Genomic DNA, 25,905 nt, shown 5'->3' on the forward strand with positions numbered 1-25,905 from the left:
TTAACTGTCTGATCTTCTATTACGAGTATGTTATATTGTGCAATGTGGTGCACAGTTAACGTTTGGTTCATTTGTTGTGGTGTTTAGTTAACTACTTGGTTCAATTCTGCAATGCGATGTTCAATTGTTGTGGCTGCATTCTGTTATTGTATACCATGTGAGAAATAAATCGAATTTGGCTGCACTTAATACATGAGAAACATATACAAGTGCTATATTTCCTAGTTCTTAATCATGCTTGGTTTGGATAAATGGGTTTTCCATGTGGCTTGAATTAATCTAATGAATCTGCAATATGCTTATTTTTCATCAACATATTTTACTGATAGCATGCGAACCCTTACTTAACCTGATGACTAAGTTTTCGGGGTTCACTGATGATTACCTCTCAAACCACCTCTGTCGTCAGGAGGCGAGGAAAGTTTTCATACAACACCCACGGTTCAATATTGAAGTGTTCCTGAGAGGTTGAATGATGGACGGTCAATCATCCATAGGCACTAGCCAAAAGTTGCAAAGACCTTCAACATGAATGAAGGCTCAATATCCGCCTTCCGCTTCACTAGTTTTCCAGATGAGATACATCTCTCTATGTATCGTCTATGATGCTAATTTCAAAAGGTTCTAGATGTTGCATGTGAAACTTGCTGCTGGTGCAGTTGTGTAATGGGGTAACTGAGTGCTGAAGCTATATCATGTTATACTCTGATGTATTTCCATTATGAAATCATGCTTCCTTAATATGGAAATGGAATATATTATGTGCTTAATATGAATGTCAATTAGAATAGTAAATGGATTATTAATAATAGGGCAATTAGTCTACTAATTGGGTTTTCCTATTCAAACGGTTAATGAGAAAACACCGTGGGCGATCACCTCAGGCAACACACACAGTTTCTAGGAATAAACCGTGTTGGATCAATGAACAATCACACACAACATTCTCTTGAAAACTGTTTGCGTTACGCCACCTTGCGCAAACGTTTTCCTTGGAGTGACTGTGTGGGATGTATATACGAACGGAAACGTTTAGCGGTGACTGACTTTGTGGGATGTACTTATGACCAGAAATGATTTCGCCTATATAATTGTATTTTTTTAGCACTACTATACATATTTCTGTATTTGAGTGCTCGCCGGTCGCACACGACCTCATTTTGCCGAGCGTGTGTGCCAGGAGGGCATATCCCCGATGGTTTCTGGGTCGTGTGGGAAGGACCCCCCTATCGCCCACACTCACTTGGTGACGGTTCCGAATGCCGTTACCGAAAGGGGTTTCAAAAACCATTTGTTTAGCACTGACACATACCAGTGGTGACTGCGGCTTCTACATGTTGGAATACCTTGCAAAGTGGGAAGGTCGACGAGTTCTTGTCATCACAAATGCAATTGTAGTCGAGCTCCGTAAGATCTTTACATGGAACTGGGTGATGAATGGCGATTTCAACTAGCGGGCTTCATCACGAGAATCATCGAGGGAGCTGTCAAAACCGCGAACAAGAAGTACACGTGATCACGGGGTGCTCAATACCCACACCTACCTTACATTCTGTGGCTGATGAATGTAAGGTATCATCTGCTCTTTGGAACCATGTATGTGTGCTACGTTATGTAATTTTCACCGTAGCTGTAGGTGCTATCGATGGCTTGGGTGTGCCGTCTAATCTTGTAATATAAGTGTGGAACTGAATCTGTAGATGTGACAACTACTACTTTTATATTCATTTCTATGTTGTGAATGTGCGTACTAATGTTTGAAAGGGCAGTATGTGTGCTTGTCCGAAATGTGGTTTGAAATTCTGTTTGTCATATGTTTGATTTGTTTATGTTTTGTCATATGTTTGATTTGTTTATGTTTTTTTGGAGGGGCATGGCGGATGGTTCGGAACTTCTTTGAAATAATTTGTGATCATTCGTCAACTTACTATCTTGAGAACTTGTAAAACTACGGACGACCCACTAAGTCGAGTTATTTTCTATTGGGAATTTATAGTTCGATATAATTTTATTTTTCATCATGGCAACTTTAGTCGCCCTAACATGGCGTTTATGATGCATGATACATGGCAAGTGTAGTTGAACATGCACGACAACTACAACTACTTTTTTCATTTTGGGAATTGCAATGCTAACCGTGTTGGATTTTCTAAACAACGTCCATGATGGTGCACACTAAAGCTTCCAGTGCTAAGGGATGGCGGCTTCGGCTTCCGGCGATTCTCCAGGCGATGTCCGGGACGATGCGCCCCCGGCTGCGACGTCCGGCGTCCTTGCCGGCGCTCCTGTCGCCCCTCCCTCCCCGGCCCTCGTGGCTCCGTCCCCTCCGCCGTCGCCGGCTGCCACGGCCCCCGTGTCCGGTCCCCCCGCCCCCGGCTGCGTTGGGTCGATATGGCCGACGAGCCTCCCTTCCCCCCACCTGCCTCTCCGGCCCCGCCTGCCTCTCCGGCCACCACCCCCTCGCGGCACTCCGCGCGGCCTCGCCGGCCCGGTGGCTCAGCCCCCCAGGAGCGGGGTTCTGCCACCGGCTCGCGGCCGTCGCGGGTGCAGGCGCTGCCCTTGAGCTCGTCTCGGGCCGATGGCTGCCAAGGCGCGACGTTGAGGGCCGGGGCTGCTCACCGCCGGCGCGCTCGGACGTGGGGCGTGGCCGGCCGCTCCGAAAGGGGCGCCGCCTGCTCCTCCTGGTGCCGTCCGGTGCCCGGTGCCGGCCCGGTGGCGCCCTCGACGCCGCCCACAGCTCGCAGCGGCCCTGTGCCCTCGCCCCCGGTGCGGCGGTTGTCGCCATTCCGGCCGTTCATCGCTGCCTTCGGCTCCTCCGCGTTCCATTCCCGGCCCTCCCTCGCTCCATCTCGCCGGTCGCCGGCTCACTCCGGTAACGCGCCGGCGGTGGCCGCGGCGCCTTCCGCGGTAGGGGAAACCCTATGCGCGTGCAACCCGCGCCGCTTGTTGGGCCAGGCCCCCTCCGCGCCGTGTGTGTTGGGCCCCGGCCCGCCCGGCCTCGGCTCCCGCCGACTGGGCCTTCCCCCCTCAGCTGGATCGGTCAATGGGAGCTGGGCCACCTGGGTGCCCTAGGCCCAACTCTCTGGTGACCTCGATCTGGCTCCCCAGGGGCCTCCCGATTCCCCCAGTCCCATCGGCCGCCGCCCCTGCTCTCGATCGATCCCCTCTGCTCCCCCGAGTCCCCCTGCGTCCCCCCGCTGCTCACCTCCGTCCCCGCTCCTTCCCGGCCGGCGTCCGGTGCGGCTCCTTCTCCCTCGCCCCCCCTCCCGCGCCTCGGCCCCCGATGCCCCGGGAGTGGGATGACGGCGGCGTGCGGCACAAACGCCGCGCCGACGAGCGGTCCGACCGGCGTGACATGCCTCGGCCGTCGCCCGAGGCGCTCCGCCGCGAGGACGAGCTACGTCGCGAGCTTCGTGACCTCCAGGAGGGACATCGCGCGGACCGCTGCTCCCCGAGCCGCCGCAACTCGCGGGGACGATCCCGCTCCCCCTGTCCGGCTACCTCGGGTGACTGGCGTTCCCGGCGCCGCTCACCCACCCCTGCTCCCCGTCGCGCCCAATCTCCCACTCCGCCTCGGTCTTCTCGACCGGCCCCTCCGCGCGGTCCCGCCCAGCTTCCGCGCCTCCGCCCGGAAGTACGTGCCACCTCATGCGGTGGCGTCCGCGCCCTCGTCCGCGGCTACTGCTCCTATAGGGGGCCGTGCCCATGGACGCTTCGGCCCCGCCAAGAAGAAGAAGCGCCACGGCGCGGGGCGGGGCGCCCAGTCCGGCCCTACCCCCGGGTCCGCGCTCCTCTTCCACTTCCGGCCCCGTCTCCGGCCTTCCCCACCCTCCGTGCTTCAATTGCAGGGTGGCGGGCCACTCGCAAGTCGAATGCGTCAACCCCCTGTGCTGCTACCTCTGCAAGGATCCGGGGCACCCTGCCCTCCTCTGCCAAGACCGTCCGGTGTTGTCCGAGCTCATGATGTACGGCCACGACATCGAGGGGCTGGGCTTCTTCCACCTTGAGGTCCTTGACGTGCCGCCTCCCTCCCCCTCCCTCCAGGCGGTCATCACGGTGGTCGACGGGGTGGCCTTCCCGGAGATGATCGAGGCCGAGCTCAACCACCTCTACCGTCGCCAGTGGGACTGGGCGGTCACCCCCACCGCTGGCCACATCTTCACCGTCGTCTTCCCCGACGCCGTCAGCTACGGCTACGCGACGCGCAGTGGCCGTCACGCTCGCTCTCAACCAGCTGGTTGTTGACATCTCTGAGCCGATCGTTGATGCTCAGGCCATGGCCGTTCTTGACACCGCTTGGATTCTTGTGGCCGGCCTCCCTGATATTGCACGGTCTGAGCTCGTCATCCGCCAGATGTCCCGTCTCTTGGGCAAGGTGGTGGTGGTCGATGAGCTCTCTGTGCGCAAAGAGGAGGAGGTCCGGGTCAAGGTCAAGTGTCTCGACTCCGCCAAGCTCCGCACCACCGTCCGTGTTTTCTTCAACGACCAGGGCTTTGACCTCAGGATCTCCCCCGAACCTCCCAACCATGTTGTCCGCCCCCGCTTCTTCGACGCCGGCCTCCCTGGTGGCAACCCGGGGCCGACGGGGACTACCACGGACGTCACCATGGCTGCTCCCACCGCTCGGAGGAGGAGGGGGGTTTGGAGGACTCCCGCTCCCCGTCCCCCTCGCCCCCTCCTCCTGCCGCCGGGGGCAAGGGACACCAGGCCACCCTCAGCCAGCCTTCGGCGGTCCCTCGACCTCTGTGGCGACCTCCTCCGAGGCGAGCGACATCTCCAGCGTCGGCCTGGTCGTCTGCCCGGCTTCTTCACCGCGCTCCCTCCTTGGCTGCTCCCATTGCGCTGGGGCCAGAGTTGGTCCTCCCCTTGGCGGATACTCCGGTCCCCAGTCTGCCCCTGGCCGATCAGGTGGTCTCCCCTGCGGTGGCTGTAGCCCCAGTGGCTGACACCCCCCTTCCGGCATCGCCCCTGTGGCCGCTCAGCCCACTCCCCAGGGCTCCGACCCTGCTGCTCCCGGCACCGGCTCTGACCCTGGCTCCGCTCCTCCTCTACTGCTCTGTGTCCGCTCATCTGGCTTCACCAGCGGGGGCCCTGACCATGGATGTGGAGGCTCAGGTAACCTCCCCCATGGCCGCACAGCCCCCCCTCCACGGTCCGCCGCCTACTCGCACCGAGGCCGGTCGGCCTCCTCCCCGGTGGTTGCATCGCGTCGAGTGTTCGGATGGATGCGGCGCACCCCGAGGGCAGTCCGGCTCTGCCCATCACCGAGCGGGCAGAGATCCGTGCTGCTGCTCGGAACCTGGAGCCAGGTACGCCTGCCGTTCCCCCTTCAGCTTCATCTTGTTCCTTCTCTGCTATTGAGTCGATTCCTCTTGGCAACCTCGCGAAGGTGGCCTCTGACGCGGCGATCATTTTTAGGGGGGAAGTTGGCCCCCCTTAGTCCAGATTGCGGCTATCCGCACCCGCGAGATCCTTGATGGGAGGCTCGCGGAGGCCCGTGCGCCTCTCCTTCTGCCTCCTGTTCCGCCCTCGGCCGGTGAGGCCCCTCCCCCGGCGGCGTTAAGGCAGTTAGGTGCCCCTCCCCCGGTGGGGGAGGTCGAAATCCGTGGTCGCACTCGCTCCCGCACCGCGGCCCTCCATGCTCAAAGTTCCTCTCGTGACCTGGGGTCAAGCAGCCCCCCAATGGCACCTTAATGCGTGCCCTGTTCTGGAACATCCGCGGTTTCGGCCATGATGGCCGACGCCGTCAACTCATAGAGTACATGTATGAGGAACACATTGATATAGTTGCCATCCAATAAACCATGCGTCTTGAATTCTCTCTCCCTGAGCTTGACTGTCTGAGCTCCCACCTCTTTGCGTGGCATTGGCTCCCTTCTAGTGGGAGTGCTGGCCACTCGGGTGGCATCCTTTTAGGCGTGAAGGATGCCACCTTTGAGGTGGGGAGCATGGACCGGGGAGAACTCTTTGTGAGCATGGAGCTTTTCGAGAGGTCTCTCAACTTCAAGTGGGAGGTCATCATCGTCTACGGGCCGGCAGACCATAGTCGGTCTGCCGCCTTTCTCGAGGAGCTCCACCCGAAGATATCCCCGGCCTCCCTTCCGGTGGTGCTGGGTGGCGATTTTAACCTCCTTCGTGTTGTGGAAGACAAGAGCAATGCTAATGTCTGCTTTGCTCGGATACAAATGTTCAATGACTTCATTGCCGACCTTGGTCTCCACGAAATTGATAGGATTGGTGTCAGGTTCACGTGGACCAACCGCCAGGCCACCCCGACCCAGTCCGTCTTGGACCGGGTCCTAGTGTCCCCCGAGTGGGACCTCTGCTGCTCCCTTGCCTCCCTTCGCGCCATCACCCGGATTGGCTCAGATCATGTCCCTCTGCTCCTCTCCTCGGCTGACGAGCGTCCGCCAATCACCCCTCGATTCCGGTTCAAGACCTTCTGGCTCTCCCAAACCGGGTTCATCGATGCGGTTGTCGCTTGGTGGATCGAGGCTCGCGCCCACCCCCACCCCGTCCCCCCTCGGCCATTGACTTGTGGAACTTCTGCACGAAGCGCGGACGACAGTTCATGAAGGGGTGGGGTGCTAACCTAGGTCGTGACCTCTGGGAGCGCAAGAAGGCATTGTTATCCATGATCCAGGCCCTTGACATGCGCGCTGATGCAGTGGGGCTCTCTCCGGACGAGTGGCTTTCCTGGTACGACCTGGAAGACTAGCTCTCCGTGATTTACACCGATGAGGAGGCTTATTGGCGCCTCCGTGGGGCTCAGAAATGGGTCCTGAAGGGCGACACGAATACGACGTACTTTCAGGCCATTGCCAACGGCCGCCGTAGACGCAACACCATCCCTCTTTTGTGGGATGGTGAGACGCTCCTTCATGAACCTCGCGACATCTGATCCCACGTCGACGGATTCTATAGATCCTTATTCTCTGTAGCTCCTCGGAGCGGCCTCTCTCTTTCCTCCGATTGTTGGGCTGGTTCCCAGTTGGTGTCTGAGTCGGAGAACGCGGCCCTTATGGCCCCCTTCTCCGAGCAGGAGGTTTGGGAAGCCATCAAGGGCATGAACCCCTCCTAAGCGCCTGGTCCGGATGGCCTCCTTGTTAAATTCTTCTAGACCTTCTGGAACATGATTAAACCGGAGGTCATGGCTATCTTCGATGAGTTCTACGTTGGCGCCATTGATCTCGGATGCCTCAACTATGGGATCATCTCTCTCATCCCAAAGGTCCCTGGGCGTCCGACATCCGTCAATTTTTCCCGATCACTGTCATTAACATGATCTTCCGGATCCTGGCCAAAGGGTACGCCAATAGGGTGACCCTGTTGGCTGATCGTGTGACACATCCCAACTAGTCGACCTTTATTAAGGTCCGTTACATCATGGATGGGTTCCTAGTCCTTCATGAAGTCCTCCATGAGGTTCGCACCAAAAACCTCAAGGCGGTACTTCTGAAGATTGACTTCCATAAGGCTTATGACACAGTTAGCTGGCCCTTCCTTCGGGAAGTCCTTCTTCGGAAGGGTTTCGATGATCGGTGGATCATGAGAGTAATGCAAATGGTCACTTGCGGGCGCACAGCCGTGAACATAAATGGTGAGATCGGCCCTTTCTTCCCCACCCTTTGTGGGGTCCGACAAGGTGACCCCTTCTCCCCGTTCTTGTTCAATATGGTCGTCGACACGCTGGCGTCCATCCTTGATAAGGCGAAAGCCGCGGGCCATATTCGTGGGATTACTCCCCACCTCGCCGGTGGCTTCGGGATCTCCATCCTCCAGTATGCTGATGACACTATCATCATGGTCGAAGGCTCGGAGACGGATATCTCCAACCTCAAGTTCCTCCTTCTCTGCTTCCAACAGATGTCGGCCCTCAAGATGATGGTGATGGGATACTCCCCTGTGGAGGCTTTGGCCATTGCCAACAGGCTTAATTGCCGCATGGGTTCCTTCCCCACAACATACCCGAGGACGCCCATTAGTGACTCCCGGCTCACTGTCGCAGACTTGCGCCCCTCCGCGGCCAAGCTCCAAACGCGCATCGAGCCATGGCAGGGGAGGTGGCTTCCAAAGCGGCCCGGACGATCCTCATCAACTCTTCCCTCTCCAGCCTTCTCTTGTTCCTCATGAGTTTCTACAGCCTCCACGAGACCCTTCACAAGGAGATCGCCAAGGTCCAGTCCCGCTTTTACTGGGCGGGCGACAATGACAGGCAGAAGTATCATATGGTCAGTTGGCCTGACATTTGCAAACCCCGGAAGCAAGGTGGCCTTGGCATCGTGTGCTCTAAATGGATGAATATCGCCCTACTCTCCCGCTGGCTTTGGCGCATCTCGCAAGGGCATGGTGGCCTTTGGCTGGACATCATCCGGAACAAATACTTGCGCGGACAACCCCTCACCTTTTGCCAGAAGTCTGGCGGATCTCAATTATGGCAGTCATTTGTCCAGCTTCTCCCAGTCCTCCGTATCGGGACCTCCATCTCGGTGGGATTCGGGACATCGACGCTGTTCTGGTTTGATTGCTGGGCCAGAGACACTCCCTTTGCGTCTCGCTTTCCTGGCCTCTTCTCCATCTCCGTCGATCCCGTGATCTCTGTGGATAGGCCCCTTCTTGACTTAGGGCGCCTCGCTTTCCGGCGGGCCTTTGGCCCCATGGAATCCGCCGCCTGGCGTGAGTTGCTTGACTGTGTTGCTCTCCACGAACCGATGGTGGATGGTGGCCCTGACCTGGTGCGTTGGTGCCTTGAGCCTTCGGGCCAATTCTCCACCAAGTCGCTATACATGGCCATCGCCCCATCTTCCGCCCCTCTCCCCCTATCGATGGTGTGGTCCATCCGCCTGCCCCTGAAGATCCGTATCTTCATGTGGCAATCGATGCGTGGTCGGATCTCGTCTGGGGTGGAGGTGCACAAGCGGAATGGCCCAGGTATGGGCATCTGCCGCTTTGTGGGGTCCCGGAAGACTCGAACCACATTTTCTTTTCCCGTGTGTCCGCTTAGTTCCTCTGGAGCTGCTTTCGCGAAGCGGTCGGTGGAAATTGGTGCCACACCAACTTCCCTGACCTATTTGCCGAACTCCAGATGTCCCCCGTGACCTCTCGCCACATTAGGTGGCTCGAGATCGGGGTCCTTGCATGGACCCTCTAGACTGTCCGCAATAAGCTTGTGATTCAGCGCACACCTCTCCAACGGGCTTCTGACACTCCTTTCAAACTCTCGGGTTTCTTGCAGCTTTGGCAGCCGCTTAGCCGCCCTCGGGACCGCGACGCCATCTCAGCCTTCATCACCGATCTTTGCTCGATGGCCGTCCGCCTGTCGCTGCTGCCCCCGCTGCCACCGCCGAAACCAGACTAGGCGTTTTCTTCATCCGACGTGTTCTGTTCCTTTATTTTTATTTGGGCTTGTTGAGCTGTGCCCTCAGCTGAACTTCTGTACTTTGTTGTGGGACCTGGGTGTGTGTGTGTGGACTTGACTTTGTTTGTGTGCTCTTTGGCGGTTTGCTTTATTTATAAAGTGGGGTGAAAGCCTTTTTGGGTAAACAACGTCCATGTGGCAACTACAACAAGTACTTTTTTGAAACTTTCTGGCAAACATAGTGTTGTCCACGTGTCCATTTTTTATGTACACGCCCGTGCTCCAAGCATACTAGTTCATAGTTTCGCATATGTGGCACCTCTCCCACGTTAATTTCAATACAACTTAGATGGCAGTTGTTTCTTCTGATGATTCGCCCGTGGTCAATTCAATAGTTCTCACATTTAGATACATTATAACCAAGCACTATTCCAGCCCTCCTAGGCCATCAATGATTTTAGCCATTGGATCTCGACTTGTGATCGTTTTTGGTCACTAGATTAACCAATGATCGCTGCAATTTTCGCGAGTGGGCATGGGCTATTACTCCCATAACAAAATTGGCCTTCCCTAGTGAATTTGGCCAACATGGGCCTTTGAATACTTCGCCGGGTGTCAGAGAGAAGGCGAAGCAAGCGGCGCCGCTTCAGCCCCCCACTTCCCCCCTGTCTCACGATCTTTCTGACGGCGTCCGCTCTAGGTCCGCTCACCGCCGTGACGGTATGCCCCTGCCCCAGGATTAACCCATAGACATCTCCCTCCGGTTCGCCTCCTCCTAACCCGATCCATCATCTCATTGGATTTGTTGACCGCAGAATCAATGTACCAGATGCGCGGGGAATATTTATATAGGGAGGCTAACTGGCCGAGGGCTTTCATAGAGAATATTCAACTTTGCTGGAGATTTCCCTTCCCACTAGGCACTACAATCCGTTTGTACTGAATGTTTGTACTATGATCGGGCTCTTCAACTTTGCTGATGCTGACGTCCAGTGCTCGGGACTGGTTCGGGCTTATTGGTTTAACAACTTTTTGTAGGTTGTTTCTGGGTCTCTTTTTTTGTTCCTGAATTCGGAAACCGAGGATCCCAATGGCTGCTCGCAGGTCAGTTAAATGTTCATATGATTGCTTACTTTCTATGCTCATCTATTGGTAATATTCATGACATGCTACTCCGGCTATCATTATTGCCATATGTGCAAACATAAGCAGACTGTTAGGGTTTTACCCCACAAAAAAATAAGAAGACTGTTATTGTACACACTCTTAATTTGTTCCTATCTGATAAAATGACATATCTAATGTTTTACAGTTCATGCAAGAAGAAAGGACCATTGAATGTTTGGTGCTTCCAGTGTATTGTTGATTGTATTTTTTTTAGCAAATTCAATGATCTGGGGCAGATACAACTAAATATGATGCTGAGAACTTTACTCACGCATTAGTGTTGACAGATATGGGGTTCAGAAACTTAATTTAGTCGATTAGCAGTGAGCATACCATTTCATCCGTGAGGAAAAATACTGGATGATGTCCTATACTGATGTGCAAAACCTGTTCCATTGATGTGCAAAACCTGTTCCATTGTTGATACATTATCTCGAGCCATCGTGTCATCAACACTACCTCTGCTGCATACCAAGAACTAGTATGGGAGGTCACACAATTAAGCTTTTAATATAACTACTACCTTTTCGATTAGGCTTTGTATATAAATTTATTTGACACCCTAATTTGAATGAGGGCGCAGTACTAGAGATGATAAAGTTGTTTCGTTGCAACATACGACCTATTAGGAAATTCAATTCTTGGACGTTTCTCTTGAGTTTTCCGCTGGTACTGCAGAGCTTTAATCCTAACCAATGCACACGAGAGGATGCGGAGCCGTCTTGCCCCATATTAATTTTATCCTAGTTTGGCCCCATCGAGTGCCAGTCAACATCAAGCCATGTGAAGTCAGCACAAAAGGTAATACAATTAATTAGTTAATTATTACACAAATGACAGGAGGTTATAAGTATACAACAGATAAAAAATTATTTGTCGTTTCTAATTTCGTACCACTATGAGTCTCCTTGGGTTAGGGATAACTTTAGATAATAACATTGCCTGATAATGTGACGTTTGAGTCAAAGTTAATCAATCATTTCTTTTATGTGCTAGAAAGAGTTTCATCATTCATTTAGTCTGATAACAGATTTTATCAGTGAATCTACTCCGTACTAAAGGTAGATTTTTAGTTCAAAATTCATTTATGTGTCTTTGAAGAAATTTTAATTGGCATATGATCCTCCACTATGCCATTTTGTTCAAATGTACTGATCTTGATGCAAGGAAAGCAAATAAAATGAAAAGAGGAGCTCAGACTTTACTCCATAATTGGTACCTAACCATTTGCTCTCTTCTGAGAAAGTTAGGTAGCAATGCGGCTGATCTTCTTAAGTTGCTTACAAGTTTTAGATCAGACCCTCGGCTGCCAACAACCCATTAGTGGTCTCTAATAATATAAGGTCATATCAGTTTGTTTTTGCCATTGTCGTCATTTTTCTTCATCAAACAACTCTTTGTGAAGTAACCCAGTAATCTTGCATGAACATCCATGGCATCAAACGTACAACTTCAATGCAGTGCAGACTAGCTCGCTCCTTCATGTCAGAACTGTCTTACAAAGGCGCTATGAATGGACTATGATATATTGAGATTGATGTCACCCTTTGAAATCACTCTATATATGCACCAGCTTGTAGCCAACAGTATTTACATTCAAACTACAAGCCCGGAGCAATATCACAGATCTATTTTGTTTTCATGTGTTCCTTGTATATCTTATCTTCCATGTTTTATGCTTCAAATAATTGCACAATTTCAACCATTTATTGAATAATTGGATGGGTGCGGTAACACGCGCCATCACAGGTATTCAATCTCTGCTCTTCTGCCACACCCGCTCCCCTTCTAAGGTTTGATTCTGAGGTCTGATCTGTTATGATCCGATTTTGTTCCTTGATCCCTTTTTGAAGGTTTGTAATTATGTATAGTTTAGCAGGACCATCATATGGATTGATTTCCCGGGAGGAGAACTGCAACAAGATACGCTGCTGCAAAATCATTGTAGGAGTTTGAGACAGGTCGATGTCCTACGGTAGCCTCGGTTGATCTATCTTCGGCCTCTGAATGGAGTCATGTTCTCTTTTGAGAAAAAAGGGTGTTGTGTACTTGTGTTTTTGAAATTACTGATATTCATATTCTATTATATCTTGTGATAGACGGCTATATATCCCTGGAGGGCTTTGCGGAAGCCCTAAATCTGGTGATGTTTTACTTTCAAGCTACCCACTAGTGCTATGCTGCTGCACCAATGCACATTTTTTGAGGACTGAATTTTGGTAACATCATTGGACCAATTCTTCTAAACCCTAGCTATTTGCTCGTTTCTAAAGCTCCCATAATGATTTTTTTCTTCTGAAGACAAATCATAGGAGCATGACTGAAATATTTGTTGTGGTTTTCCTGTTCCTACAAATATTCACCATCTTCATTGCTAAAGAAAATCTTGAAAATTGACTTTCGCCCTTGCATACCTCCATACTTTTTATAGATTTCTACTATTCCATATATTTTATAAAACCTTACCGTTCTATCGCCAAAATTGATGGGCGCAGCAAGGCATGCCATCATGGTCTAGTGGTATATATAATACTACATATGTGGCAACTATTACTTTCTAAAAAATGCGTAGAATGAAAACGGAGAAGCTACCCGATGGCCGATTTAGTAGCAACTACATGGCATATGTAGTAGCATATACATGGTCACTTCAATAGTTCTCACATGGTATATATAATACTACACATGTGGCAACTGTTTCTTTCTCAAAAATGCGTGGAATGAAAATAGAGAAGCTACCTGATGGTAGATTTAGTAGCAGCTACATGTCATATTTAGTAGCAGCTACATGTCATATTTAGTAGCATATACATGGTCACCTCAATAGTTCTCACATGGTATATATAATACTACATATGTGGCAACTATTACTTTCTCAAAAAATGCGTGGAATGAAAATAGAGAAGCTACCCGATGACAGATTTAGTAGCAGCTACATGGTAGATTTAGTAGCAGATTGTCAGGACCCCGATTCCAAGTCACATCGATCTAGCCGATAACACCTCATATCACTTTGCGGCCTCACGCACGGTATCCCACGGGTGTCGCCTTACCATGGCCCGGGATCGTTTGCGCCTTTTGGCTCACGTATATGATAGTGTCGCTAGCATCCATATGACAGAGAACCCGGGCCGACATGACTAGTCGTGAACCCAAAGCGGCACAGACCTATGGAGACAGGCATACATGAATCACATGTCGGTCATCAGCGAGTGATTCCGGGCTGTAGCACTGGGCTAACAGGACTCCGGATATCACCGCGTGACATTTCCCCGAAGGGACAGACATAGGAACGAAGTGAAACACATGCCGGCCAGTCAAGCGTCCTGAACAGTAGTGCTGGGCTAGCAGGACTCCGGTGAACCGGGCTGTAGCGGACTACTATGGCTCGAGAAACACTAGACTACATTTCCCCATAAGAAAGACTGCCAAGGATAAACAACTAGATTGTCGATCCCACTCATACTAAGCATTTCAATCATACACACAATATGCCCGATATGAGTACATACAACATGGCATCACAACAAAACTCTACAACTCAAGTACTTTAATTAAAGGCTCCCGAGAGCCATACATAACATGTTCATACAGATAGGGGTCACATGACCCGACACTCAAGTCATACAATCATACAAGCACATGCGGAAGCAACTAGTCTGAGTACACACACTAGAAAGAAAGAAGGCTTCTCGAAGCCTGTCTATCTACATAGGGCCCTCCATGGCCAGGATCACCACCTGGGTGGCTAGTCACTTGTCGACATCAAGGTCTACATAAAACCCATCGGAGGGGGCGGTGTTGTCGTCTGAAAACAATAAATAAGCAAACATGAGTACAAGGTACTCATCAAGTCTTACATCAGAACCTAATATACATGCTCATTCTCAAGAAGGTGGTGGGGTTATTGCAGCAAGCCAGCTTTAACTCTTGGCTAAGCTATCCTACGGAACTCCACTAGTAAAATAGTTTTCGCACACGAGTCCACTACTCACCAACACAATACTCAACCAGGGATCCTCTCTCGTCATCCTACGAGAGGGCCTTCCTCGGTACTCACACTTATCTTGAGTCTTTTAGTAGTATCCATTAACTTGTCTATGAACTGTATAGGCAACCAAGTAGTCCTTTACCGCGGACGCGGCTATTCGAATAGTTTTATACCCTGCAGGGGTGTACTTCTTCATACACGCTTTCACCACTTACCGCCGTTTACACGACATGTACTCGGCAACCTTCAAGCGGAAGCCCAGCGAGGGTGTCGTCCACGGCCTACCTAAACACTTAAGTCTCTAGTCCAGGTTTATCGCCTATCCAGGTTCCATCCGCAGGGAGTCCGGCCGAGGTTTCCACTTACGGCCCCGAACAATGTGAACTGGGTTCCCGAGACACCAAACGGGTGACTCGGTACACCGTGCCACGGTGTATCTACCCCAACATAGCCCACCCCTAGGGTCAGCGCTACGCACGGCCGCCAACACATAACCTACAAACACCAGAAACTATTTGCAAATCCTGGACAGAGTACTAGGGTGATTAAGAAGCCGAGAGGGTCCATTGGTTTCGGGCCCAATGTACGATAGTAACTGCATCTTAAATCACACATACAGATCTCAGTTCTTATGGACGGCCTCAATGAAACAACCCACCATGTACTCCTACATGGCCTCTCATCGATACCTTTACCAAAACATGTTCAACACATCCCTCATATTACCGACATAATCATATCACTCTAGCCCATCACCCAGATGAACCAGACCTGACACAACTCTAAGCATAGCAGGCATAGCAAGGTAGGAATCACATACATGGCTCAATCAACTCCTACACATGCTAGTGGGTTTCATCTAGTTATTGTGGCACTGACAGGTCATGCAGAGGATAATGGTTCAGCTACCGTAGCACACAGTAGTTTGAATCGCGTTGTCTTAATGCAGTAAACAAGAGCAGAAGCGGGAACATGGTTGTATCGGAATGATCATTGGGTTGCTTGCCTGTTGTAGAGGTAGTAGGGTACTGCCCTTCAGACGGATACTCGGGGTTATCCTCGGAGGCAGAACCTACCAGGAAAGTCACACCGAACATAATCAACACATGGCAATATGCAACAATATGATGCATGCTATGACATGGCAAGATGAAAGTGTCTTGGCCTAATGCAAGCTAAAACAGAAAGGGATGAACTCATTTGAATCAAAGATTCAAATATTAGTTCATTAAACATGGCCTTATTAGTGCATTACCTTATTCTGCTTAAACAACAAGGTTAACTTGTTTTGTCATGCATGAAACCATTACAGATGGATAGATTGAATTTTTCTGATCATTTTTCATATATAAAACTTTGCATTTGGAGCTATGGTTGATTTTCTATGATTTTTAGAAGTTTTGACTATTTTCTGGAATTTTCTATTAAAGAATAAATCCAGTAGTTGAATTAATGCGTCAGCACTGTGTCAATGTGACGTCAGTGGGTCAAAGGCGCCAGCCCAGGTCAAACCTGACCGGTGGGCCCCTTCTGTCAGTCTCTCAGCTAACTAACAGAGTTAGTTAGTGGTTAGTTAGCATTAAACTGGGTTAGTTAGGCCCTGGGCCCACATGTTAGTGAGAGAGGGTTGGTTAACGACGTCATTAGCCTCTAACAGAGTGATTAGCTCTAATTTAAACTAATCTGAAAAAGTTAGGAGCCGGCCCCACCTATCAGTGTCTCAGGCGGAGTCAAACTGGGGTCAAACCCCTGGTCAGCGGGGTTAATCCCACCGGCGTTGAGCCGGCCGGCGAGGCCGAGACGGCGGAGAGCTTCGGAAATCGGCCACAGGTGACCAATTCGACCGTGGTTTGGTCCTACGCGTAGCTGGGGCTCGCGCGCATCTAGTGGGGCAAGTGGGAGGAGCTGGGGTGGAGCGAGCTCGCCGGAGTCGAGCTCGTGGCGGCGGCCGGAGCTCGGCCATTGGTGATTTTGCTGCCGCAGTGAGCTAGGAGGAAAATGGACATGCTAGCGAGGCGCTGCGAGGTGCGGGGAGTGCATTAAGCACCCGCGCTTGACCAAAACGCCATCGGAGTGACGCCGGCGTCGAGCTCGCGCGGCAGCGTGCTACGGTGAGCAAGGGGTCGGCGTCTACGGCGGGCAAATGAAGCAGAGAAGAGGGGGATCGGTAGAGGAGCTCACGGCGGTTGCAGGACGCGTCTCAGCGGGCTCGGGGGAGGTCGGACGTCGTCGGGGTGTTGCCGGCGATCTCGGCGGACCGAGGAAGAAGAAGGCGTCGGGGAGGCGCTTGGAGGCGTCCGGCGTTGCGTGAGTCGACGGGGAGGCGTAGACGATGGAGGCGGAGCTCACGGGCACGTCAGGGAGGCAAGGGGGTGGCTCTGGTGGCAACTACGGCGAACGGCGGTGAGGATCGCGCTCGGCCATCGCGGGAGAGGGTGAGGGAGATGAGGGGAGAGAGGGGAGGAGTGCAGGGAGGTGCTGGGCGTCTCCGTGGCGCTCGGATGGGGACGAGGAGGCAGCAGGAGGTGGAAGCAGGAGGTGGCCGCGGGAGCATGCGCCGGCGACATGCCTCTGCCTACTGGCAGGGGTGGGTGACGACTGGCACAGGCCAGGTGGGCCGGCCAGCACAGGTAAGGCCCAGGTGGGCTTCTCCCTCTCTCTCTTTTTCTGATTTGTTTTCTTTTTCTATTTAACTACAACTGTTGGGCTTTATTAAAAATACTAAAACGTTTCCAAAAATCCTGAAAATAATTGTGGGCTCTGTTTAGAATATTTCCAATAGCAAACATTTATTTCCAGAATTATTTGAGCATTTAAATTATTTTATAGCATTTAAATGCCCAAATTCAAATACTTATGATTTAATTCAATGACCTTCTATTGACCTAGAAAATCGTGCACCAATTTTGCCAGAGGTTCTAACCCAAGACAAAGAGGGTGAACTTTTTAGAAGGGCATTTCAGGTTCATTGAAAATAATTTTAGTAAACCCTAGTTGTTTCCAGGGGGGTGTTGGGGGTTTCTGCCTTCCCCATTTCAAATTTAAGAGGAATTTAAACATGATGCACACTCTAATGCTTGAACTAGCTAGGGTGTGACAACTCACCCCCACTCAAAAGAATCTCGTCCTGAGATTTAGGATTCTCCGAGAAGAAGGTGGGGTACTCGAGTCAAAGACGATCCTCCCTTTCCAAAGTGGCTTCTTTCTTGGAATGGTGTGACCATTGAACCTTGAGAAACTTGATGTTATGGCGTCGAGTGGTACACTCGGCTTGATCAAGGATATGAACGGGATATTCCCGATATGAGAGGTTATCTTGTAGATCAAGCGTTTCGTGGTCCACTCCACGGATAGGATCCGCGAAGCAACGCCTGAGTTGAGAAACGTGGAAGACATCGTGAACTCTGGACAGATGCGAAGGTAGTTCCAATTGGTAGGCAACTTCTCCTTGTTTGGCGTGAAAGGGTCCAATGTAACGAGGAGCCAATTTGCCTTTGATACCGAAACGATGGGTTCCCTTTAACGGAGTAACCCGAAGGTAAGCCTTCTCGCCGACTTCATAAGTCATAGGCTTATGTTTACGATCATATTGACTCTTTTGACGATTGGGCTGTTTTCAATTTCTCACGAATAACGCGAACTTGCTCTTCTGCTTCCTGAATCATATCCGGGCCAAAGAGTTGTCTTTCCCCGGTTTCTGACCATTTAAGAGGCGTTCGATATTTTCGTCCATAGAGAACTTCGAAAGGAGCCTTGCCCAAGCTAGTTTGATAACTATTGTTATAAGCAAACTCCGCGAATGGAAGGCATTTCTCCCAACTCATTTCGAACAAAATGACAGAAGCTCGGAGCATATCTTCCAGAATTTGATTGACTCGCTCCACTTGACCACTTGATTGAGGATGGAAGGCGGTACTAAATGAGAGACGAGTTCCCATAGCATTTTGGAAACTTTCCCAAAATCGAGAGGTGAAGAGACTCCCATGGTCTGAGTTAATTTCCAACGGAACACCATGAAGAGACACTATTCGGGAGATGTATAAATCGGCTAGCTGGCTAGCGGTGATACTCTCACGAATAGGTAGAAAGTGGGCTACTTTGGAAAGTCGGTCGATCACGATGAAGATGGCATTATTCCCTCTCTTGGTCCTAGGAAACCCAGTGATGAAATCCATACTGGTTTTATCCCATTTCCATTCGGGAATAGCCAAAGGTTGAAGGGTGCCAGCAGGCCATTGATGCTCTGCTTTAACACGACAACAAACGTCGCAATTAGCAATGTATTGAGCGATTTCTCTCTTCATCCTAGTCCACCAAAACTTCTGGTGTAGGTCTTGATACATTTTAGTACTACCGGGATGAATGGTGAGAGGGGATTCATGAGCTTCCTTAAGGATCAGCCGCCTCAGGTTTCGTGCCTTTGGAACCACTAGGCGATTTCCAAAGTATACGACACCTTGATCATCAATGGAGAAACAATTCGTGACTCCTTTCTTAATGTTTCTCTTAATACGGGAGATTCCCGGATCTACCTTCTGTGCCTTGATGATCTGATCCGTAAGGGTAGGTTTCGCCACCAGGGTAGATAGGAATCCTTGAGGAACAATGTGAAGATTAAGCTTACGAAATTCCTCATGGAGAAGTGGTTGACTTTGTTGTAACATCAGGTTGTTACAATAGGACTTACGGCTTAGCGCATCAGCCATGACATTGGCTTTGCCCAGGGTGTAAGTTATTCCTAAGTCGTAATCCGAGATCAACTCGACCCAACGTCTTTGCCTGAGATTCAAATCTGGTTGGGTGAAGATATATTTCAAACTTTGGTGATCGGTGAAGATCTCGCAATGATTACCAAGAAGGTAATGTCGCCAAGTTTTAAGTGCATGGACTACAGCTGCAAGCTCAAGATCATGTGTGGGATAATTTTCCTCATGTGGATGTAATTGCCGTGAAGCATAAGCAATTACCTGATGATCTTGCATGAGTATGCAACCTAGTCCTTGTCGCGAGGCGTCGCAATAGATAATAAAGTCCTTGGAGAAATCTGGTGGTACCAGTACGGGAGCAGATGTCAGGCGTCTTTTCAGTTCCTGAAAGCTGAACTCGCACTATGGAGTCCACTCGAACTTTTTATCTTTCTTGAGGAGTTCAGTTAGAGGTTTAGCAACCTTGGAGAAATTCTCGACGAAGCGGCGGCAATAGCTTGCTAAGCCCAGGAAGCTCCGAACTTGCTTGACCGTCTCAGGTGGAGTCCAATCAAGGACGGCTTGAACTCGCTCGGGATTGACAGCAATACCCTTGCCAGAGATTACATGGCCTAGATAGGTCACTTCTGGCAACCAAAATTCACACTTGGAGAATTTGGCATAAAGGCGATGCTCTCGAAGTCTCATCAATACCAGCCTTAGATGTTCGGCATGTTCCTCATTGTTCTTGGAGTAGATGAGTATGTCATCGAGGTATACTACGACGAATTTATCCAAATACTCCATGAAGACCGAGTTCATTAACCGAGAGAAGGTAGCTGGGGCATTGGTTAAACCGAAGGACATAACGGTGTACTCATATTGGCCATAACGAGTAACAAAGGCCGTTTTGGGAATGTCCCCGTTTCTGATTTTGATTTGATGGTAGCCCAACCTCAAATCCATCTTGGAAAAGACTGAGGATCCAGCGAGCTGATCATACAGATCGTTGATCCTGAGAAGCGGGTATTTGTTCTTGATGGTGACCAAATTGACAGGTCGGTAATCCACAACCATTCGATCCGTTCCATCCTTCTTCTTGACGAAGAGGACAGGGCAAGCCCAAGGAGAGGAACTAGGACGGATGAAACTCTTTTTCAAGGACTCATCGAGTTGGTTCTTAAGCTCGGCTAGTTCTAAGGGTGCCATCTTGTAGGGTGTTCTAGAAATTGGAACGGTTCCTGGAACAAGGTCTATCACAAACTCGACATCCCTGTCAGGTGGAACACCTGGCAGTTCTTCTGGAAAGACATCCGGAAAGTCTTGGACTACCGGAACATCTTCAAGGTCTGGAAGGGGGTTGGCATTTAAGGAGTAAAGCTGGCGCTTGGCCACTCAAGTTAAGACATTAACTGTCTTGCCCGATGGGTGAATAAGTTGAACGGTTCTAGTGGCACAATCATTCTTAGCATAATGAGCTGACATCCAGTCCATACCCAAAATGATGTTTATGTCCGAGGACTTGAGAGCTATTAACGATGCAAGGAAGACAAGTCTATCGACAAGAATATCGTTCCCATGGCTTACTCTAGAAGTTTTCCATTTGGAACCCGGAGTTTGAATTCCCATAGAAGTGGGCATGTCACAGAATGTCGCGTTATGCAATCGAGCATAGTTCTCGGATATGAATGAATGAGATGCTCCAGTATCGAAAAGAACAGATGCCGGATGGCAGTTAACAAGGAGTGTACCAAGGACGACGTTGGGATCCTCATGAGCCTCCTCGGCTGAAACATAGTTGACATGGCCACGGGCAGTAGTGACCGGCTTGGCGTAGAATGTCTTTCCCGCGGGCTTACCATGGCCAACAGACTTTCTAGTTTGATTGGGGTTGTTGTTCTGGGGACACTATCGGCTATAGTGACCCGGCTCTCCACACTTGAAACAAGTCACCACATTGGGACGTGGAGCAGCGTTAGCAGCGGGGCCACCATAGGGCTTGGGCGGTGCAAATTGCTGGTTGGGACGAGGCGCCTCAAAGGATGGCCTCGGGATGAACCTGGGTGGTAGTGCCGTTCTTGGGATCCACACCCGGTGCTTCTGAGCTCCAGAGCCGGATGAAGAGCCAAAATCACGGGAGTGCTTGCGTGAAGCGTCATAATCAGTCTGGCCTGTCTCAGCACTGATGGCTTTATTGACCAACTTCTGAAAGGAGGTGCACTCGTGTAGACGAAGATCGTGGCGAAGCTCAGGGCTAAGTCCCTTGCGGAACCTTGCCTGCTTCTTAGCGTCAGTAGATACCTCTTCAGGGGCATAGCGTGCCAGATTCCCAAATTCACGACTATATGCATCCACAGTCAGTCTTCGTTGGGTGAAACTGCAGAACTCCTCCCTCTTGCGATCCATGAGACCTTCCGGAATGTGATGCTCATGGAAAGCCTCACTGAATTCAGCCCAAGTAGTGATTTGGCCGACCGGGCGCATAGCTTCAAAATTTTCCCACCAAAGGCTAGCAGGGCCTTCGAGATGGTAGGCAGCGTAAGTAACCTTGTCGGCTTCGGCTACGTTGGCAGAACGTAGCTTGTGGGTGATGCTGCAAAGCCAGTCATCCGCGTCGAGGGGCTCAACGGAATGGTTAAACTTTGGTGGGTACAGCTTGATAAAGTCATTGATTGACACCAAGTCATTTCGCGGGTGGCGTGCAATGTTCTGCTCAATCCGCTCCAGCAGGCGGTTAGTCTCACGCTTGTTTCTTTCCGCCTCCAGCATCACTTCGGCCAGAGAAGGTGGGTGAGGCAGATTTTCACCCCTAGCTGCACTGGCTTCCCCCTGCTCCCGGGCAGCAGGGTTGCTGCGGGTGTTGACCATCCTAGGAGAAAACAAGACACCGATTTAGATAAGGATGGCTCAACTTAGCAAGGAAGTGCAGAATGTAATGGATAACACGGAATGCAGAGATGTTCATCCGTATGTCATGGTAATATAAAACTGCCATATATATACCAACGGTCATACACATCATACATAGTTTAGTACAAGCCCAGGCTACAGTACAACTATGATGAAAGACGCTACATCTCATTGGAGGCATTCCAAGCTCCTATACATTATTTGTCTACACCTCCGGAATTGATTACACACCAAGTCATATTCCACAAGTCACGCGGGAGAGTGGAGATACAACTATTACAATACTAGTGATACTACTACTAACTCAGACAGCTCTGTAGTAGTCCTCATAGAAGTCACCTCCATAGCCTGGAAGTTCAACGTGATCATCCGGGAACAGACGGTCCTGAGGAGCCTGTGGACCATAGGGGCTAGGATGAGGTCTTGGACCAACAAACGGTGGCTTGCGAGGACCACGGGGTGGGGTGATGCCCCCCACATCACGCCAATCCACCATGTCTGGCAGAGCAGATCTCACAGGATACAGATCCCTTGTATCCATACATCCAGCTTGCACCGCAGGTGCAAACCGAGTCAATGTGGCCCAATGATCAGCACGGGTATTGAAAAGCTCCAACCTCAAGGCCCGATTCTCTCGATCCTTATCTTCGAGCATCTCGGCAGTGGTACGAGTTAATGAGTCCTCCTGAGTGGAGTCAGCATAGATAGCCTGAAGATACCCTTGCGCTCCCGGAAGTGAAGCTGGCATGTAACGGAAGTCGGTGTTCCGAAGCAGGCCAGTCCGGACTCGCATGATGGTCATCATGGAATAGGCAGCATCCTGCACAGCCATCTCAACAATAACCCCGAGTCCATAGGAACAGTGAAGGGGCTCGGTAGATCCAGGATAAGAAGGAAATATCCTGACAGTGCAGAAATATTGGCTTTGATTAAAGTCGCGGAACTGCTCTTCGACAGTGTATTCGGGATACCAACGGTAACCCGTCTCGATCATTACCCGGACTAACATAGCAGTATGACCGGGCACGTCGAGGCACCGGGTCAGGTGAACCACTTGGTTTTGAGCACGGTTGGCCATCTGAAAGCACAACCACAATGCAAAGACATTAGGATTTCTAGGGAAAATTGGACAGCATAACAACTATAAATGCTCAGAAAAAGATTTGAGACATCCACAACAGTCTGCAATACCACCCAACAACATCATATCAAGGTTCTGATTCAATTAGCAACATACTAAAAGTAGTAGAAACTGTACTGAGGCTTGTAACAACAATCCTATAAGCTACTATGGATTAGTAACACGTGAACCTGATAGAAGAAGAGAGCCTAGTCCTTAACCCATGTTGAATGAGAAGAGAATGACTCAGATCAGAGGGCATAGGGTAAAGGAGTAAAAGAGCCTTACGTTCCCTCCCACAATCAATTCCCCTACATATAACTAAAGCATTTCTAGACTCGACATCGACCAGCTTGGCTCAACGAACCTACAGGCAGTCCGTCTCTAATACCAATACTGTCAGGACCCCGATTCCAAGTCACATCGATCTAGCCGGTAACACCTCATATCACTTTGCGGCCTCACGCACAGTATCCCACGGGTGTCGCCTTACCATGGCCCGGGACCATTTGCGCCTTTTGGCTCACGTATATGATAGTGTCGCTAGCATCCATATGACAGAGAACCCGGGCCGACATGACTAGTCATGAACCCAAAGCGGCACAGACCTATGGAGACAGGCATACATGAATCACATCGAGCATGTCGGTCATCAGCGAGTGATTCCGGGCTGTAGCACTGGGCTAACAGGACTCCGGATATCACCGCGTGACATTTCCCCCAAGGGACAGACATATGAACGAAGTGAAACACATGCCGGCCAGTCAAGTGTCCTGAACAGTAGTGCTGCGTTAGCAGGACTCAGGTGAACCGGGCTGTAGCGGATTACTATGGCTCGAGGAACACTAGACTACATTTCCCCATAAGAAAGACTGCCAAGGATAAACAACTAGATTGTCGGATCCCACTCATACTAAGCATTTCAATCATACATACAATATGCCCGATATGAGTACATACAACATGGCATCACAACAAAACTCTACAACTCAAGTACTTTAATTAAAGGCTCCCGAGAGCCATACATAACATGTTCATACAGATAGGGGTCACATGACCCGACACTCAAGTCATACAATCATACAAGCACATGCGGAAGCAACTAGTCTGAGTACACACACTAGAAAGAAAGAAGGCTTCTCGAAGCCTGTCTATCTACATAGGGCCCTCCATGGCCAGGATCACCACCTGGGTGGCTAGTCACTCATCGACATCAAGGTCTACATAAAACCCATCAGAGGGGGCGGTGTTGTCGTCTGAAAACAATAATAAGCAAACATGAGTACAAGGTACTCAGCAAGTCTTACATCAGAACCTAATATACATGCTCATTCTCAAGAAGGTGGTGGGGTTATTGCAGCAAGCCAGCTTTAACTCTTGGCTATGCTATCCTACGGAACTCCACTAGTAAAATAGTTTTCGCACACGAGTCCACTACTCACCAACACAATACTCAACCGGGGATCCTCTCTCGTCATCCTACGAGAGGGCCTTCCTTGGTACTCACACTTATCTTGATTCTTTTAGTAGTATCCATTAACTTGTCTATGAACTGTATAGGCAACCAAGTAGTCCTTTACCACGGACGCGGCTATTCGAATAGTTTTATACCCTGTAGGGGTGTACTTCTTCATACACGCTTTCACCACTTACCGCCATTTACACGACATGTACTCGGCAACCTTCAAGCGGAAGCCCATCGAGGGTGTCGTCCATGGCCTACCTAAACACTTAAGTCTCTAGTCTAGGTTTATCGCCTATCCAGGTTCCATCCGCAGGGAGTCCAGCCGAGGTTTCCACTTACAGCCCTGAACGATGTGAACAGGGTTCCCGAGACACCAAACGGGTGACTCGGTACACCGTGCCACGGTGTATCTACCCCAACATAGCCCACCCCTAGGGTCAGCGCTACGCACGGCCGCCAACACATAACCTACAAACACCAGAAACTATTTGCAAATCCTGGACAGAGTACTAGGGTGATTAAGAAGCCGAGAGGGTCCATTGGTTTCGGGCCCAATGTACGATAGTAACTGCATCTTAAATCACACATACAGATCTCAGTTCTTATGGATGGCCTCAATGAAACAACCCACCATGTACTCCTACATGGCCTCTCATCGATACCTTTACCAAAACATGTTCAACACATCCCTCATATTACCGACATAATCATATCACTCTAGCCCATCACCCAGATGAACCAGACCTGACACAACTCTAAGCATAGCAGGCATAGCAAGGTAGGAATCACATACATGGCTCAATCAACTCCTACACATGCTAGTGGGTTTCATCTAGTTACTGTGGCAATGACAGGTCATGCAGAGGATAAGGGTTCAGCTACCATAGCACACAGTAGTTTGAATCACGTTGTCTTAATGCAGTAAACAAGAGCAGAAGCGGGAACATGGGTTGTATCGGAATGATCATTGGGTTGCTTGCCTGTTGTAGAGGTAGTAGGGTACTGCCCTTCAGACGGATACTCGGGGTTATCCTCGGAGGCAGAACCTACCACGAAAGTCACACCGAACATAATCAACACATGGCAATATTCAACAATATGATGCATGCTATGACATGGCAAGATGAAAGTGTCTTGGCCTAATGCAAGCTAAAACAGAAAGGGATGAACTCATTTGAATCAAAGATTCAAATATTAGCTCATTAAACA

The sequence above is a fragment of the Triticum dicoccoides genome, chromosome 2A (assembly GCF_002162155.2).
Source record: "Triticum dicoccoides isolate Atlit2015 ecotype Zavitan chromosome 2A, WEW_v2.0, whole genome shotgun sequence".
Classification (NCBI taxonomy): Eukaryota; Viridiplantae; Streptophyta; class Magnoliopsida; order Poales; family Poaceae; genus Triticum; species Triticum dicoccoides.